General features: G+C 37.0%; 1 protein-coding gene across 3 annotated transcripts in view; it reads right to left on the bottom strand.

Moving 5' to 3' along the window:
* Positions 1 to 15,965, bottom strand: part of RNF128 (ring finger protein 128) — a 100,517-nt gene that overhangs the window by 47,895 nt on the left and 36,657 nt on the right.

The following is a 15,965-nucleotide window of genomic DNA, read 5'->3' as shown; positions in this document are numbered from 1 at the left end:
GAAATTCTAGTATGCATGTTATTTGGTTAAAAGGGTATTCTGTGATTGCATTAAATGTTTATGCTAAAGTTTTCTATTGCTACAGTTCTTGTTTGGGGGAGGTAAGATTTCGAGAAGCCAATTCAACATTTGTTGTTGCTATTTATTACTGTTTTCCAGAGGAATGCTAGTCAGTAAACTCCATAGCATCAGTGTATTCAATCCTTTGGGATAATAAACTGCACAATATCCAGAACTATTCAGAATCTGATAAGAATATTTAATGGCTCAAGGTAAAGGAATTACTGACTTACAATATATACATCACAGGTTAATAATAACCCGATCTTTATTGAGCAGTTAAAAAAAAAGTTAAACAGGAGATTTAGGGTTTCAAGGAAAGAAAACTTATACAAACAAATGTTAGAAAATTATAGTGCTCTTTTCTCCTTGTAGTCATTGATTCTGTTTTCTTGTAATGTGAGACCCTGAGAAGGAGAATTCCACTGAAAAAATTACTACTGTATTGGGTGGGGGATGGGATGAGCACAAAAGGAGGCGATAGCCTAGGCATAAAATCAAATTCAGATATGGCCCCCATCACTTGCCACTTAACCCTCAAATTTCCAGATCATGTGAAACTAGTATAAGAATGTATGAAAGGAAAATGTACTCGGAACCTTAAATATGGCCAGACTCTAGAGAGTGACATTTTTGTGCTGGTCTAAAAGCCCTAGTGACTGCAGCCATGAAATTAAAAGATGCTTGCTCCTTGGAAGAAAAGATACAACAAACCTAGACAGCGTATTAAAAAGCAGAGACATTACTTTGCCTATAAAGGTCTGTATAGTCAAAGCTATGGTTTTTCCAGTAGTCATGTACGGATGTGAGAGTTGGATCATAAAGAAGACTAAGCACTGAAGAATTGATGCTTTCGAACTGTGGTGTTGGAGAAGACTCTTGAGAGTCCCTTGGATTGCAAGGAGATCCAATCAGTCCATCCTAAAGGAAATCGGTCCTGAATATTCATTGGAAGGACTGATGTTGAAGCTGAAGCTCCAATACTTTGGCCACCTGAGGCAAAGATCCAACTTACTGGAAAAGTCTCTGAAACTGAGAAAGATAGAATGCAGGAGGAGAAGGAGATGACAGAGGAAAAGATGGTTGGATGGCATCACCAACTCAATGGACATGAGTTTGAGCGAGCTCTGGGAGACGGTGAAGGACAGCGAAGTCTGGCGTGCTGCAGTCCATGAGGTCGCAAAGAGTCAGACATGACTGAGCGACTCAACAACAAAAAGCCCTACCTTTATTGATATTTGAGTGCCAAACAAAAATATCACTGTTAGCCAAAAAATAGGCAACACAGGCTGAAAATGTAACCTAGATGGTAAGGACCAGGTCATTGTTTATCTTCACCTACTTCCTGTTACTATTCTCCTACTGCAATATCCCATCACAAGGTTGGTCATAAAGGGGTGTTCAAACTTTTGCTGCGATTGGAACCTCTTTTTGTGTGTCTTCTCTTCACGTATAGTTTATAACAGGGGAATTAGATTGGAAATTGCATTAATCATTAAAATCTGAAAGAGCATTATGTTGAGAGATAAGGTATTCATTTTGATCCTGCCATAAGAATCTACACAGGCAAAAGTTACAGATGTTAAATTAGTATTCTATTAGGTATCTGAATCAGAGAAAAAGAGAATTTGGTATGCCTCTACAGAAATTGTGGTACCATTTAGTATAAAAAATTCATAAATAAGAACACTCTGCTAACTGAGAATACTAAATTTCCTCCTGTATTAATTATTGCAAAGGCTAAGTTAGGCCCATACACTAATTTATAAAAACAAACACAAACCCATCTCATTTGTTTTTATCCTTTCACAATAAGTTGTTTCTGCAAGTCAGTAAGAAGAATAAACCTGTGGAACTATAAAGTTACATTAACTTGATATAAAAGGTACCATATTAGTACCAAGAAACATAAATGTTTGTCATTGCAGCTGAAAACATTCTTTCTTATCATAGTGAGATAACTAGCGTAGTCACTCCTTGACACTGATAGGACTTTGGTACAGTTAAAGTATGAGGTCAGTCTAAGAGACACACAGAAAGACGGGGAGGGGGAGGGGGAGAGAAGGAAAGAGAGGAAAGAAGTTATCAAGTGCTTGGTAATCAGTGTTTTCCAAATTATATTTCAGATGTTTAGTATTCTGAGATAAAAAGCATTCTATAGATAAATAAGTTTAGAAAATAATGCATTAGACAAAGTTAAAGTGTTTTAGACTCATCTAGACTTCTCAGAGGTTCTGAGAAGTCCCGCAGAGATATATATTGCCAGTCTCCAAGATAGGGCTATACATGAGGGTAAGGAGGTGGTTAAGCTATTTTTTAATGAACAAGGCTATGTACTAAGTGTATTATATATTGGCTAATTTATCCCTCATAATAACCCTATGAAACAGGTACAACTATCATCCCCCATTCAACAGATGAGTCTTATAGAGCAGTGATCTCCAACCTTTTTGAGACCAGGCACCAGTTTCATGGAAAACAATTTATCCATGGACTGGGGTTGGTGGGAGGATGGTTTCAGGATGATTCAACTGCATTACATTTATTGTGTACTTTATTAATAGAAATTATTAATTTACTATTAATAATTATTATTAATTTATTATTATTACATCAGCTCCACCTCAGATCATCAGGCATTAGATCCCAGAGGTTGGGGACTCCTGTTATAGAGAATAATTTGGTTAAGGTCACAGAGCTATTACATGATAGATCTGGGATTTAAGTCAAAATCTACTTCATTCCTTAGTTCCTGATCTTTGGACCACTTTGACCTCAAAAGGTTCAAAGACATTTCTATTGTTAGAACTTAACATCTTGATTTTAAGGTCCTGCTGCTGCTTACAATGGAAATACACAGGGGAGAAGGACAAGAGTTGTTTCAGTTTCTTGATTATGTGATTTCTACCTGTATTTCTCAAAAACTGCCAGAAAAATAGCAATTTGGATGCCACATTTTTTCCTACTTCTACATATAAAGCAATTACTTATTTCAAAATGAGGTAGTGAACAGCTGTAATAATCAAAGTTGAAATATTATGTTTAGTTAAAAAAAGAAAAAACTGTCAACAAAAGGTTCAAGAGAACTAACAGTCACAAAACACCCACCTCAGGCCAAACACTTTATTTACAATATCACAGGAAATGGGCATTATTACCCCTCCTTTATATAAATCAAGATAAATGAAGTCCAGGTCAACAACTTGCCCAAGACTACATGTATATTAATTAGTAGGGCTGGAATTAAAAAAGAGCAGTCTGACTCAAGGACATCTGTTTTTCCATTACAATATGCTATCTCCCAATTTCAAACAGAACACATTCACCTCTAGTACAATAGGTTGAAATAAAAAAGAGTAATCATGTATCTTTCCTTGCTAACAAAGGGTAATCTGTTAGCCTTTAATTACATTAGTCAAAGTAAGTCAATTTCCTTATCTTGATTGCCAGTTCAACCAAAAGACATTAGCCAGACAGAAGCAGCAAAGTAGGTGGAGGGTTGAGGTCTAGGACAAGGGAGGTGACTGATGCTTTTGCACTGGCCAGTTTCCATTTCTTTCACACATCCTGCTCTCTTGCCAAGATGAAATGATGGTGGTGGGAAGCAAAACTTGAAGCAGTCCTATAACTCAAAGCACTTTGGAATTCTGTTACATATAGGTTGCTTGTGTATATCTACTAATGAAAACCTTACTCAATATAATCACACTTTTCTAGCCTTCATCTGAATGACTGCCGAAATCCTCTAAAATGAGAAAAGATGTAATGACTTGGAAATCTGTTAATGGCTAAGCCACAAATCAAAATTACATTCTTGAAACTTTTGGGAACATTACAAATGCTATTAAAATAAGCCAACCTCCGAGATGATCATAGTTAGGAAAAGAAAATGGAGATTCCTTAAGGTAAAACACATGTAAAAGGTGAGGTAGTGCTTTGGTCAATATCACAAAAAAACTGATTAAGTAGAGAAATCTCTCTAAACTAGCATGATTGGGGAGAACCTGATAAACTATATTTAATGGAGCTATCATTATGAACAAAAACCACAAGAGAAACACTGATGAGTTGCGTTTCAAAAATTCATCTGCAAATGAGTTGTTTGGAACTAGAGACAATACATTTTCCCATAGTAATGTTGGTAAACACAGTTCGAGCTCCCAAATTAACCCCCAGATTATTTCCATGAGAAATGCTTTGAGGACTAAAAACTTCAAAGCAAATATAAATTATTACTTAACCCAAATTTATAATAAGACTTCTCTGTAAAAAAAAATCTCAGAAATACTTAAGCAAGCAAGCAAAAAAACCAAAACATTTAAAATATCTTAAATGCTGGGACATAAGAAAAATGCATATTTAATCAGGAGGATTACATGGTTGATGGGAAGTTTTTGTAGAGACTGTGGGAGTTAGTTACGGACACATTTAAGGTTGTTAAGATATTGACAGCACTGGCTTCTTTATGCCGAATTTCACTTCAAAAGAAATGGCACCACATAGAAAGAAGCTCAATTTTTTTTGTAAAAATAGGACTCAGAAAGACATAATAAAAGCGAATGCAAGAGAGAGAGACTATATCTAAGGCAGAATTGATTGAGCTATGAAAGGCAAAGGACGCATGTAGAAAAGTAGGACACAAAATGTATCCTAAGAGGAAAGGAAGTGGTATAACAGCTACTCTTGAATTTGACAGTTTCTTGTGCAAACCACCAACCTGTGCATAGCAAAGTATTATTTCAAAGGAAATGCCAATTTAAAAAACAAATACATGCATGCTCAGTTGTGTCCGACTCTTTGCAATCTCATGGACTATAGCCCACATGCTCGTCTGTCCATAGGATTTTTCAGGCAAGAATGCTGCAGCGGGTTACCATTTCCTATTCCAAGGGATATTCCTAACTCAGGGATCGAACCAGCATTTCTTGCATCTCCTGCATTGGCAGGCAGATTCTTTACCACTGCGCCACCTGGGAAGCCCCCAAAAAACAAGTACAGAAGGTTCCCAACTTATGATGATGTGACTTATAATATGAGTGGTACGATCCTCTCTCGAGGATTGATTACATGAGATAATCAACACTTTATTATCAAATAGGCTTTGTGTTAGATGATTTTGCACAACTGTAGGCTAATATAAATGTTCTGAGCATATTAAAGAACATGCTATCATGTTAGGTAGGTTAGGTGTATTAAATGCATTTTTGACTTATGATATTTTCCATTTATGATGGGTTTATCAGGATGTAACTCCATCATAAATTGAGGAAGATCTGTAATTCAATTTTAATGATGTGTTAAATACAATTTTGATTGAGCTTGTATGTTCTGCACATCATTAATAAACTGTAAAATAAGAATACCATGATTCTCCTTTGTCCTTATTCTCATAAAGTTTCTTCCTCTTTTCTAGAATGACAAAAGCTATCATCATCAGTGCCTCCTGTACAACGTTACAAACTTCCGTCCATCCACAGTTCTTCAGGACCTCTGTCTATTAGATCTAATCCCTTGAATCTATTTTTCACTTTCACTGTATAATCGTAAGGGATTAGATTTAGGTCATACCTGAATGGCCTAGTGGTTTTCCCTATTTCTTCAATTTAAGTCTGAATTTTGCCATAAGGAGTTCATGATTTGAGCCACCAGATAACTATGATAGTGTGATCACTCACCTAGAGCCAGACATCCTGGAGTGCAAAGTGGAGTGGGCCTTAGGAAGCATCATTACAAACAAAGCTAGTGGAAGTGATGGAATTCCAGCTGAGCTATTTCAAATTCTAAATGATGATGCTGTGAAAGTGCTGCACTCAATATGCCAGCAAATTTGGAAAACTCAGCAGCAGCCACAGGACTGGAAAAGGTCAGTTTTCATTCCAATGCCAAAGAAAGGTAATGCCAAAGAATGTTCAAACTACCACACAATTGCACTCATTTCACATGCTAGCAAGGTCATGGTCAAAATTCTCCAAGATAGGCTTCAACAGTATGTGAACCGAGAACTCCCAGAAGTACAAGCTGGATGTAGAAAAGGCAGAGGAACCAGAGATCATATTGCCAACATTCACTGGATCATAGAAAAAGCAAGAGAGTTCCAGAAAAACATCTACTTCTGCTTCATTGACTAAAGCCTTTGACTGTGTGGATCACAACAAACCGTGGAAAATTCTGGAAGAGATGGGAATACCAGACCACCTTACCTGCCTCCTGAGAAATCTGTATGCAGGTGAAGAAGCAACAGTTAGAACCAGACATGGAACAATGGACTGATTCAAAATTGGAAAAGGAGTACATCAAGGTTTTATACTGTCACCCTGCTTATTTAACTTAGATGCAGAGTACATCATGCGAAATGCTGGGCTGGATGAAGCACAAGCTGGAATTAAGACTGCAGGGAGAAATATCAATAACCTCAGATGTGCAGATGACACCACCCTTATGGCAGAAAGTGAAGAAGAATTAAAGAGTCTCTTGATGAAGGTGAAAGAGGAAGAGTGAAAAAGCTGGCTTAAAATGCAGCTTTCAAAAAACTAAGTTCATGGCACCTGGTCCCATCACTTCATGGCAAATACATGGGAAAACAATGGAAACAGTGACAGACTTTATTTTCTTGGGCTCCAAAATCACTGTGAATGGTGACTGCAGCCATGAAATTAAAAGACACTTGCTCTCTGAAAGAAAAGCTATGACAAACCTAGACAGCATATTAAAAAGCAGAGACATCCCTTTGCTGACAAAGGTCCATATAGTCAAAGCTATGGTCTTTCCAGTAGTCATGTACGGATGTGAGAGTTGGACCATAAAGAAGGCTGAGCACCAAAGATTGATGCTTTTGAACTGTGGTGTTGCAGAAGACTCTTGAGAGTCCCTTGGACTGCAAGGAAATCAAACCAGTCCATCCTAAAGTAAATCAACCCTGAATATTCATTGGAAAGACGGATGCTGAGACTGAAGCTCCAATACTTTGGCCACCTGATGTGAAGAGCTGACTTATTGGAAAAGACCCTGATGCTAGGTCCCATCACTTCATGGCAAATACATGGGGAAACAATGGAAACAGTGACAGACTTTATTTTACTGGGCAGATTGAAGATTGGGAAGATTGAAGGCAGAAGGAGAAGGGAATAACAGAGGATGAAATGGTTGGATGGCATCACTGACTCAATGGATGTGAATTTGAGCAAACTCCAGGAGATAGTCAAGGACAAGGCCTGGGGTGCTGCAGCCCATGGGGTCACAAATAGTTGGACACGACTGAGTAACTGAACAACAAATTGTCATCAGATGAACTCAGTGTGTCATGGGTGAAAACTGCCAATATATTGGATTCTTCATATTAAGCTATTAAATTTAGCATTAATTTTAAAAGTATTGAATAGAAAAGATATTGAAGAGGGCTTGGGAGGGCAAGCAGGCCTCTTATGGAAAAGAAACAGACAAAAAACAAGAAAGGTAAGGTACGTATAAAAGGGGGAAAGGAAAAATACCAATCGTAATACAAAGGGTAAAGAGAAGAGAAACATTCTATATTATAATTGAAAAAGTCAGTCTTTAAAGTTCTTTAGTGTTCAAGGCTTATTTTACATATGAAAAAACCAGTTAGTATTAACAAGAAAGGACCACGCTAACAATTTTGTGAGCTAGATAGATTTAAAAAACCAAAGTAATTCTCCTTTAAATTCTAATAGTCTATAAATCATTTCTACCATTAGGTATGCTTTGTTCCTGCTATTGGTATAGTCACATAATTAATGCTTTCTTTTGGATTTATGAACACTATAGGAATATTTTGGATTTTTAAATAACATTATTTTTCTGATTATAAGTATAAAACATTCATCTTAGGAAATTCATAAAATAGAGACAAATTATAATGAAGAGAACAATAATCACCTGTAACTCCACCAATCGGATATAACCACGGTTAACATTTTGGTGTATTTTCTTTTCAAAGGCTAAGACTTTTTTTTTTTTTAGGCTAAGACTTTTTAGTTGCAGGCAGCATTTAACTAAACTTATTCAACATTTTATCTGAAATGATAAAGACTGATATCCTGAGAGAAACACACACACACCAAGTGAGTTCAAGCACCATCTTCTTTCAAAAAAGGTCAAAATAAATAGGGTTAACTCAAAATCACTGATTTGTATCTAACTTGAGCATTCAAGCATTAAAACCAAGTAAATCATGTCTAGGTTCTGAACCTAACAGCCCCTATAAAGTCAGGCATGAATCACCAAACTTTCTTTCTGGAAGCAATCAATATTGTAACAAGCCTAGGGGCAAATTCAGGCAATAATTATATGTCATGATATACAGAAAGAGGTACATACAGCTGAAAGAGGCAGAACAGGAAATGGAAAAATAACAAAGAGCCCTTGTGCTCTGCTTTGCCCACAGGGCTCCAAAGTGGGTGTTAACAGCAAAATGTGGCAATTCTGAACTGGCTTAATAACTTTGTCAAAAGTCCTTGGAAATAACTCCCTATAGTGTAGCTAAGGATCAACCACAGTTAACTAGCTCCAATGCAGTGCAGGATTTGTTTCTGTGGGTGAGTGGGCTCCTACCACATGCTGCAAGAAGTCGTTTCCTCTGAAGACAAAGTTGACAATTGTGCTGCTTCAAAGCTTCTTCACTGTGGGGCGCAAGGTCGTCTTCTGGGGTTCCGGGACTATCCTGCTTCTTGATCCAGGTGCTGGTTACACAAGTGTGCTCACTTTGTGAAAATTCACTGAGCTATACACTAATTATTTCTGTATCTTTTTGGTATGTACATTATTCGTCAATAAAATTTACATATACAAAAAATTATTCACCCCTAAGCAGTATTTGTGGTACCCTATCAAGTAAACTTTGGGGAAAACCCAACAATAGTTTATAGTTCAGTGGCCATCATGAATAAGAAAAGCCATTTTAGTCAATGAGGTGCTGCTTAACCAAGCAACAAGGAAACTGGGTGTAAACTTCATTTGTGACCTAATTCCTATAATATAGGAGTATTATAAGAATACTATAGGAGAAGAGGAACTAAGGCACAAATGGTGATCAAATCTTTCAAAAGGCCAAGGCCACAATAGGCAGTGAATATGGGTTAGACCAGATCATGTTTTTGACTAGTTAGCATATTTTATATAAAGCTCTCTGGGGTATATTTTTGTTTTAAATGTTCCAATTCACATCCCTCCCCATCACCATTTCTGTACTTCTTTTTGCTAGTTATTGGAAAAGAAGCTCAATTCCCACTCCCACCAAAGACTGCCATCTTCAGCTTATAAGAGAACCCTCTTTCTATTTTTAATTACACGGGAAAATGCTTACAACAAGAAGTAGGATACAAAACTGCATATCTGGTATATAATTATAATTCTTTACATAATACATATACAGAGCAAAGGGAGAAAATGACAACAAAAACACCCCAAAATGCTAAAATGGTTACATTTATGGCTTTTTCTGTTTTCCTTTAAATTGTCTGTATTTTCTTAATACTATATTAATATTCATGATAAAAGTAGGATACCAAACTATACCTATACATGGAAAAAGAGACAAGAAGGGATATTAACGATACCGTCTCTGCGTTGTAGAATTATGTGGAGCTCTTATTTTTAGTTTTCTGTATTTTCCAAGTTTTCTGCAAGAAGCATAGTTAAGTTTATAATCAGAAAATAATTTAGACAATATCTTTTGTACTCTCCTCTATTTCCTCCATTGAAGCCTAAGAATAGAGACTAAATGCATTCTAGATGAGACAACACACATCTTCCATGGACTAGGGGAAATAGTTCCTTATGTGCTTAGAAAAACAATTCATCAATCAAGCTATATTGACTTTTATATTATGGAATTTTTATATTATGGAATTCAACGTTCACCAACATGTTCAATGGAAACACTTTAGTTGGAGACATAAATTGAATGGTATAAATCAAATTTTTTAAATATCAAAAAAATAGAAAAGGGAAGGTTCAACAGAAATACTCATTGTCTTTATTTCTTTGTTATCTAGGTCATATTACTATTTAAAAACCATAAACTAGCACATGATGGTGACTACCATAGAATTTAGGCTGCTTGCAATCTTTAAGTATTTATATAATCTTATTTCTCCTTTTTTTGTATATTGAGGCAGGAAGCTCAGTACTTAGCATACAGTAGACCCTTGATAAATGTTCAGTGAATTGAGTTTCAATCCCTTTTTTTAGATAGTTTTCTAGGGAACCTTATGATCCTCTGTCATTCTTGTGTATTTAAGGCCACTCAACAAGTATTTGCAAAGCACATACAGCAAAAAGGTTTCTAAATTGTTGTTGTTTAGCCACTAAGTCAAGTCCGACTCTTTTACTACCCCATGTACACTCGCCAGGCTCTTCTGTCCATAGGATCTTCCAGGCAAGAATACTGGAGTGGGTTGCCATTTCCTCCTCCAGGAGATCTTCCCAACCCAGGGATGGAATCCGCATCTCCTGCATTGGCAGGCAGATTGTTTACCACTGAGCCAACAGGAAAGTTAATAAAGGTTCCTATGGGGAATATGAAATTAATAAAACCTTAAAATGATTACAGTACAGTAGGAAGAGAAAATACATGAACAAAAACTACCAGCAAAATGCAGAAAGTACTTATAAGGGATGGAATTCTACGGGAGATAAGAGATTATTTTGTTTTTGGTTGTGGGGGTTGTGGTGAGAAGAGGAAAAGAAGGAATTATGAAAACCTTCAACAATGAGGAGGCATCTGTGTTGGGTTTTGAAGAATGGGTAAGTTTCTGATCAACAGAGCTGGGAAGAAAGGGGTACACAGGCAAAAGCAGAAGTATGAGCAAAGGAATGATAATGGGAAAGGCTAGAGAATATGTTTCAGGATCAATATGAGACAAGAGGTACATAAAGCTTCAAAAATAGGTTGGGACTAGATTATTAAGAGTTTATATGCCATGCTGAGAAACATAATCTAAAAATGATAAATAATGGGCTCTTGAGCAATGGAATATGTGTGTCCAGAGCTATGTTCCAGTGACCATGTGGAAGAAGAACTGAAAGGAAAAAGTGACTGAAGGCAGGGAGACCAATTAGGAGGCTAAGCATTTGTTTCCATTAGAAGACATTTGGAACTGTAAGCAGTGTAATAACAATTGTGAGGGAGAAGGGAACATAGTGAGAAGAAGGAAAAGTTTAAATCAACTGGACGTGGCAGGTACTTATTAGAGGGAGAGTGTTGGGGGCCTGGATGTGAATGCAAGGAAGAAAAGGTGTGAGATGAATGTGTTAATAAAATAACAGAAATGAAACAAAAGAGAAGCAAGAGACTGCTTGGGAAGGAGTTTCAAAGGAGTGGTCAACAATATCAAATACAGTTCCGCAGAGAGATCAAAAAGGATGAACGTGAGAATAGATTTTGGAATGGTATTTTACCTTGGTAAATCATCACCACCTAATCTCTTCTCAACTTCTTTTTGAGCCTAAAGAGGTTCTTTTTGATGTCAACTTACTAGGGGCTAAAAAATAAAAATTAAAAAAACAAACAACAACAACAGCAAAACTCAAAACAGAATAAAAACTAAATGTCAAATGGTTGAGAAGGAACTGGGTGGTAATAAACCAGTGGAAAATCCTATTCCAAAGTCCTTGTGAATGGAAAAGAGATTGGTTACTCAAGGGACAAGCAGTTATTTGAGAAAAGAATGACAAACATATGCGGGCCAAAAGATTATTTTCTTGTAAGGCATTCAGTTTACTCAACTTATTCCTAGTTACAGTTAGATGTCAGATAATATGGACCTTGGAGTACTCGTGGCTATTCATTTTCAAATTATATACCACAAACATACAAATCAATTTTCATTTTCTTAAATACATTTAACTATCCCTAACCTAACTCCAAATGTATTTCTAAAATACTATCCTATCCTAAGAAAAATTATAGTTGCTTCCTAAATGTCAGGCTTTGTGTTAAACACTTTATCTGTATTATATCATTTAATCCATTAACTTTATCAGGCAAGTTTTTTATTATGTCCATTTTACATAGGAGAAAACTAAGACATAGAGAAGTAAAATACTGGCCTAAGATTTTAAAAATAGTAAGTGGCAGGGGGAGGGAGTTTGGGATTTACATATACACAGTACTTTATATAAAATAGATAATCAACAAGGACCTACTGTATAGCACAGGGAACTATACTCAATATTTTATAATAACCTACAAGGGAATTGGGCCTTCCCAATGGCTCAGCAGACAAATAATCCACCTGCAATGCAGGAGACGTGGATTTGATCACTGGGTCAGGAAGATCTCCTGGAGGAGGGCATGGCAATCCACTCCAGCATTCTTGCTGGAAAAATCCCATCAACAGAGGAGCCTGGAGGGCTATGGTCCATGGGGTCACAAAGAGTCAGACATGACTAAAGCAATTAAGCATGGCACATAAGGGAAAAGAATCTGAAAAAAAGTATGTGTGTGTGTGTGTGTATCTGAATCACTGTGCTATACACCTGAAATTAACACAACACTGTAAATCAACACACAAGTATATTTCAATTAAAGAAAAAAAAACCTGGGGACTTCCTTGGCAGTCCAGCAGTTAAGACTCCTGACTCCCACTGGAGGGGGCACAGGTTCTATCCCTGGTTGGGGAACTAAGATCCCATGTGCTGCATTGAGCAGGCAAAAACTAAAAAATAAATAAATAAAAAGTGGCAAAGGTCATCTTCTTAACATGCTCTAAGAAGTCTTTCAACAATGTATACAACAAGCAACTGTTTCATATAGCAAACTCTATTCCAAGGGAGACCACCAAATCATTCATTAATTTAAATGGCTTGGTTCACTCACTTTTTTACAACCCTCAGGAATAATGCTTCTCCTGCCATCCTTTTGAATATGTTTCAAGTTCTTGTAAGCACGTCATGGATTATGAAGGTGGAAGCTTTGCACAGGTCTTTCAATAAACTCATGCCTGCACATGTTGACTCAAGGAAAACTATACAAGGAAGTACTGACACCACTTCAACCCGTGGGCTGTGTTCAATTAGAAAGCATGCAAGGCTCAGGCTCATCTGCTTGGGAAAGCAGACTAGTTAGTTGTGCAATAACAAGAGCATGCGCAACGTGTCTCATCGTGACAACCCTGCATTTTAGACGGCTTTAGTGCTTACTCTAAGTTTTGGCCGCTTCTTATCTGATTTTCATATTTAAAAAAGACACGAATAGTGATTTAACTGTGAAACCAAAATTTTCTCTGAATTTTCTTCCCCGTTTCTGGATCATTTTTAATGAAAAATATCCAGAGATTGCAGGATCAGCTGTTAATAAAAATCTATCATGTACAATTTTTTATCTGAATGAATCAAGATTTTCTGGAAGATAGTATACAGAAATAAACTGCTAGGTTGCTGCAAGGCTATAGCTACCCTTTGGGAAAATTTGTTATCCATAAAAACAGTCTGATTTTTCTAATTGGTTGCGGTTAGATAGTGGAGTTTCTCTCCAATATACAAAAGTTTTAAAGCTATTGCTCTAAACCAGTTAGTTCTATTACTTGAAACAAATGGATATTCATGGTCACAGAACTGTGATAGATAGGAGTGTGGATGATCAGCACTAATTCCAGTGAAGGACAATTCAAGCACAGGCCCCTGTGAGAGGGGGTGGAGAAAGGTTTTGTAAAACGAAGTCCACAGCAATGACTTTTCCACATTCGGCGGCCCTTGTAGAATTCATGGCAATATATATTACGTTAATCAGCACTTAAACTTCAGTCTTACCTCTTTGCCACTAGGATCCAAGAGAAATAGTTTTTTGACCAGAGATTACAATGAACCCTGGGATTACTCTCAGGAATGAGCAAAGCAAACAACACAGCACTTTGCAAACAAAATATTTAACAACATACATGGATGAAATGCAAAGTGATTTCCCCCTGTGTTGAAAAATAGTTTCTCCAGGAGGGAGAAATGCGATTCCATTCCTCAAGTAACTAGCTAGCTCTTTCAGCTAGTTAACCTAAGTGTAACATTGCTACAGTCAGATAAGAATTCATTGCTACATCTCAGACAATAATTCATTTTTTAAAGTATCAAAATACTCTTCTGAGTTTTAATTAAGTGATCGCTATTTAGGGCTTTATTTCTATATAGTATTCTGAAACAAAAGAGCCATGCTGAGATTCCCAGTGTATTTAGGACTTTATTTCTATATAATATTCTGAAACAAAAGAGCCATGCTTAGATTCCCAGTGTAATTGTCTTTACCCTGACAGTTGTGTAAGCCTCTGTTTGCTCAATTTTTTTGCATCTTGTTAGCATTAGCCTATTATAATAACTAACTTTTAACTGAGTATTTATTATCTGCTAGGTAGTTTACATACATTATCCTTAATGATCACAGCAATGTAAATATCTCCATCTTACAGATGGGAAAACTGAGACTCAGTAAAGTTAAAACTGAGACTCTGACCAAGGACACAAAGCTATTATGTGGTAAATTCAGAATTTGATTCCCATTCTTGACTACAATGTCTGTGCTTTTCCTAGTACATCATACTCTCTCTCCACAAAGTATAAGTAAGATGTATGCAGAGTGCCTGGAACATAGTAGGAACGCAAAAAAATGAATTTTATTGTGCCCTAAAACTATCAGATAAATATAAGCTTATATCCTTAAACAGAAGTAGGATGAAAGCAGTCTAAACCAGAACTCTCTAATTAAAGAGTACTTTTCAATTCCAAATCATCCGTGCAAACGAATCTCATTTGGAGGAGGCAAAGTCAAAACCTTGCATGTAAGTAGCCAATTGAAATGGAAGGACTTTAAAATTTATGAGTCCTTATTCTTCCTTTCTATCAGCCTTTAAAAAGTCTTTTCATTCTAATCAATGAAGTATCAACCAAAAGAGATGGAGTTGCTGCTATCTTTACTCTATAAAATCTAAGACTCAACAGCATTTTAGAGCTGAAAGGGAGTTTATTTGGTTCATTTTTGTCTCTGCACAATCTACAACTTGGCCTCCCCCTCCTACCTCTGTACTATATCATTTGACTGAGTAACCTGTACAAGGTCACAAAGCTGGTAGAGGCACAGAAGGGACTAAAATGAGCTCAAATCTCCTGAGTTCCAGTTCAGTGCCCTTTCCATTAAACCACCCACCCACTCTCTCTACAAGTGCTCTCTAGGCAGGGCCAGACACACTGTTTTAGGAAAAACACAAAACCTCCAGTAGCTAAACCAGCAGATTCATCTCTCCAGTGACTCCTAAAAGGATAATCACTTCATCCTCCTGGCAAACCTGTGGGAGTGGTTCATTCTTAGTTCTTTTCCATTTGATTGAGGAGGGAACCCAGGCTAGACTTCAAATAAGTTGCTCAAGGTCACAGGACTAGCAAGCAATGGAGGGAGAATTTAACCAACATCTGACTTGAGGCCCAGCTCTCAACAACTATGATATACTGCTAGTATGTGTCTCTGCCTTTTTATCCCCCCACATTTTTTCTTTGTCTTTTGGGGCCTAGGATCACTATGTACACATGGTATGAATACCTAAACATAAATAGGGAGAAGGTTTCTGGAAGGATAACTGAAAAGGGAAAAAGAGTAACCCACTTCATCTGCACAAACGTAAGATCTACCTGGATTACATTTTCCAAAGTCTAGGTCCTTGCTAGCCTCGTGCATAAACCTCTCCCTTTTAAGTAACACTAATGGCACCTGTTTTGTCACTCAATAAGCTAAATCAGATTTTTTTTTTCCCAGAGGCCAAGGAAAGCAGTGATGCCAACAGTCACTTGGGACCTGAGACCCAGGGGCAGAGAAGGATCCGAGGGCTGAACATAGTTTCCAACAAAACTGGAATGAGGTTAACAGGGCACAGTAACACAATCTTGTACCTGATTCGAGGAAACACGCA

The sequence above is a fragment of the Bos taurus genome, chromosome X (assembly GCF_002263795.3).
Source record: "Bos taurus isolate L1 Dominette 01449 registration number 42190680 breed Hereford chromosome X, ARS-UCD2.0, whole genome shotgun sequence".
In the NCBI taxonomy this organism is placed as follows: Eukaryota; Metazoa; Chordata; class Mammalia; order Artiodactyla; family Bovidae; genus Bos; species Bos taurus.
This window is presented reverse-complemented; position numbering and strand designations above follow the sequence as displayed.